We start from the raw sequence: 4,273 nt of genomic DNA, 5'->3' as shown, positions 1-4,273 counted from the left end.
GGCGGAGCTTGCAGTGAGCTGAGATCCGGCCACTGCACTCCAGTCCGGGCGACAGAGCGAGACTCCGCCTCAAAAAAAAAAAAAAAAAAAGAAAATCAACAAGGAACAATACAATAAGCAGAATATTTACAGATATAGGGCGTACATAACCAAAAGATCAGCTAAAAGAATTGAGCAGGAAATAGGGAGAGGTGGGCTGGAGGGCCATTGTACTTCACAAAGGCTTTGAGAACCCCTGACTCTTTAGACCACAGGCATCCCATTGTTGATAAAGGGAAAAATACATTTAAAACGATAACCAAGGCTGGCGTGGTGGCTCATGCTCATAATCCCAGCACTTTGGGAGGCCAAGGTGGACAGATCACCTGAGGTCAGGGGTTTGAGACCAGCCTGACCAACATGATGAAATCCCATCTCTACTAAAAATACAAAATTAGCTGGTTGTGGTGGCACATGCGTGTAATTCCAGCTACTTGGGAGGCTGAGGCAGGAGAATCACTTGAACCCAGGAGGTAGAGGTTGCAGTGAGCTGAGATCCGGCCACTGCACTCCAGCCTGGGTGACAGAGCAAGACTCCGTCTCAAAAAAAAAAAATAAAATAAAATGTATTAAGTTGACTAAAATAATGAACATAACTGCAGTCACTAAGAATTACAAACCAAAAACATTTACTAAGTGTTATTCAAATTTGGTATTAATGGACAAAAATATCACTGTCAACTTCCCAAAATGTTGGGCTTACATAACCCCACTGGGTCTTTTATTTATTTTATACTTTTGTTTTAAAACAACTTGGTTTAATCTTTTGAGCCCTACCTGGTGAGTAAATCTGTTTCTGTGAAAAAGTAACTTCTTTTTTTTTTTTTGACATTACTTTCTGTCAGTACTGTTTATTTCCTTTAAAATATGAGCTGGGTGCAGTGGCTTGCATCCATAATCTCAGCAACTTGGTAGGCTAAGGTGGGAGCCCAGGGGTTCGAGGGCGCACTGAGCTAGGATTGCACCACTGCACTCCAACATGGAAAGAGCAAGACCCTGTCTCAAAAAATACACACACACACACAAATAATGGTTTAAATCAGGGTCCCAAATAGTCAAAGTAAACTATTGGGGAATGTGAGATGGTTGACACCATCTGGTGACAAGCAAGGTGTCTGAAAAGATAACAGGTAACAGGAGTTGAAAGTGATAGAAGCTGGGCTGGGTGTGGTGGCTCACACCTGTCATCCCAGTACTTTGGGAGGCTGAGGCAGGCGGATCACCTGAGGTCAGGAGTTCAAGATAAGCCTGGCCAACATGGCAAGACCCCAACTCTACTAAAAATACAAAATTTAGCCGGGTGTGGTGGCGGGCGCCTGTAGTCCCAGCTACTTAGAAGGCTGGGGGAGGAGAATCGCTTGAACTCAAGAGGCGGAGGTTGCAGTGAGCTGAAACTGTGCCAGTGCACAGCCTGGGTGACAGAGTGAGACTCTGCTTCAAAAAAAAAAAAAAAAAGGGAAGTGATGGAAGTCATGGAGAAGCTGGGGGGACCTAGGAGTGGAGTCACCTCGGAAGGAAATGAAATGCTTATGTTCTAGTTAAAGATGCATATTGATGATGATATTTCTGAAATCTACTACAACAAAAGCAGAGACTTTTTTTTTTTTTTAAAAGCATAATCCCACAAGGACAAAGGAAACAAGAAGAGGATGACAGCAACAAGGTTTCAGAAGCTGAAGAGCTGATGAATGACCGACCAGTGCCTAACAGCATGAGAGAAAAACAAATGCTAAGACACCGTGGAAATACCGCAACGAGATCGAGTGTACACTGCTATGGAATCGCCCAAAGGTTCAGACCTTAAGTGACCTCGGGCGCTTACAGGAGTTGGGGGAAAGCGGGTTATGAAAACAGGAGTGCTGGTTGAAGTCTCTTCAAGAAGCAGTTATGGAGACCCCCTCGGGAGTGTCATAGTTCCTCCTCCATTCCAAGGTTTCATGTCGAGAGAGGACAGAGTTACAGGTCCCTAGACTGGGGACAATCTGCATAGGTGGGGCACCGGCAGCACACAGAGAATAGGGAGCTTCAGGGAAGGATCCCACAGCCCAGCCCTTCTCTCCCACTCAGCTGTAGAATGCTGACTCACCCCCTCTGAACAGTGGACTGGGGGAGCTTTCTCTAGGGAATCTCACTTAACTAAAGAAAAGATCTAGGCCGGGTGCAGTGGCTCACGCCTGTAATCCCAGCACTTTGGGAGGCCGAGACGGGCGGATCACGAGGTCAGGAGATCAAGACCATCCTGGCTAACATGGTGAAACCCTGTCTCTACTAAAAATACAAAAAAATTAGCTGGGCGTGGTGGCAGGCACCTGTAGTCCCAGCTACTCGGGAGGCTGAGGCAGGAGAATGGCGTGAACCTGGGAGGCGGAGCTTGCCGTGAGCCGAGATGGCACCACTGCACTCCAGCCTGTGGGCGACAGAGCGAGACTCCGTCTCCAAAAAAAAAAAAAAAAAAGAAAAGATCATCTAAAGACCTTGACACGCACGAAAGATTCCCCAACAAAAGGGGAGCAGCCTGATCACTCTCCAGGAAGTGGAACCCATGTTGATAAGCTCCTCCCCAATGAAAAGTACATCCAGCAGTTTTTAGTGCACTCCCCAAAACACAAGCAAACAGCCAAGAAACACCAAACATTTGAGAATTACCTCTAATATGAAAAGCAGGTAGGAAACAAATTAAGATGGAAGAAACTGAGATTATAAAGGATGTAGAGGACTTATGGAAAACTACCATTAAGATCTCAGAGAGAAAAGGGTGGCACTGTACTGTAAGTCAGGGCAGAGCGCTGTGAGGAAACTTCAGGGAGCACACATGCTCCTGGAGGTTAAAAACGACAGCAGAAATGGAAAATAGGAGGGTTAGAAAATCAGAGAAACAGTCTCTGAATTAAAAAAAAAAAAGTCTGTGAAGAGAAAAAACAGAAGAGATCAAAGAAATCATGATTTCTGAGAATTAACGGTCATGAGTTTCTAGTCTAAAAGGCAGGCTGAGTGTGGTGGTTCACGCCTGTAATCCTAGCACTTTGGGAGACTGAGGCAGGCAGATCACGAGGTCAGGAGTTTGAGACCAGCCTGGCCAACATAGCGAAACCCCATCTTTAGTAAAACACAAAAATTAGCCGGGCCTGGTGGCACACAACTGTAATCCAAGCTACTTGGGAGGCTGAGGCAGGAGAACTGCTTGAACCCAGGAGGCAGAGGTCACAGTGAGCCGAGACTGTGCCACCACACTCCAGCCTGGGTGACACAGCAAGACTCCATCTCGCGGGGCGGGGTCGGGGGTGGGGCGGGGAAGAAAGGCATACTGAGCCCACATGCCATGAAATTCCAAAACACTGGAACAAACAAGATCCTGCCAACTTCCAAAAAGAAAAAACAAAGGAATGGCAGCTGACTTCTCTGCAGCAAGCCCAGAAGCAGGTGCCAGTAGAGCAGTGGCTTCAGCATTTCCAGGGGAAATCACTTCCATGCTAGAACCCTACACCCAGCCTGGCTATCAATCACATTTTAGGTAAAATACATACACTTTCAGATGGGCAAGATCCCCCTAGAAATATTTCCTTTGCAGTATTTTTTCAGAAACAATTGGAAGATTTGCTCTGCCCGAAGAGTAAAGCAAAGAGGAATAAGACGCAGGAGCAGGAAACGGGGCACCCAATCAACAGGGGTGAAAGAAACCCCTGGGTCGACAGTGAAGAAAGACGCCAAGATGGGCAGTGCAGGACGCAAGAGTCACTAGTCCAGACGGAAGCAGGCAGAAGGTTTTGGGAGAGATCTCCTCAAAAAGATGAACCTGATAGACTAGTTGATGTGTGTTGAAAGGAGATTCATTGGACAGGGAAAGGGCTTGGAGATACATTATCATTAGTATCACTGACATAAAAGTCAAGCAAACAGATATTAAGACAAATATTAACTCCAGAGAAAACAAAAGCTGGGCGAGAAAGTTAGAGTACTCATTCTATCCTTGATGGTTCAGCTGTCCACGTCTATTTCCATGGTCATAATAATGTCAGTGTACAGATACTGACCTAACTACAACTGCAATACAGACGGGGAGACTGCCTGGATGGCAAGTGGTTGTGGAAGTACGAATTCTTCATTTCCACCTGAAAGTTCCCAACTTGCAAATCAACAAGGTGGCCGGGCGCGGTGGCTCAAGCCTGTAATCCCAGCACTTTGGGAGGCCGAGACGGGCGGATCACGAGGTCAGGAGATCGAGACCATCCTGACT

The 4,273-nt window shown here is 46.5% G+C and overlaps 1 protein-coding gene across 6 annotated transcripts in view; it reads right to left on the bottom strand.

Moving 5' to 3' along the window:
* WARS (tryptophanyl-tRNA synthetase) overlaps positions 1-4,273 on the bottom strand; it is a 53,720-nt gene that overhangs the window by 40,830 nt on the left and 8,617 nt on the right. The gene's annotated exons all lie outside the window — the stretch shown is intronic.

Source organism: Colobus angolensis, unplaced genomic scaffold (genome assembly GCF_000951035.1).
Source record: "Colobus angolensis palliatus isolate OR3802 unplaced genomic scaffold, Cang.pa_1.0 Scaffold32, whole genome shotgun sequence".
NCBI classification, from domain to species: Eukaryota; Metazoa; Chordata; class Mammalia; order Primates; family Cercopithecidae; genus Colobus; species Colobus angolensis.
This window is presented reverse-complemented; position numbering and strand designations above follow the sequence as displayed.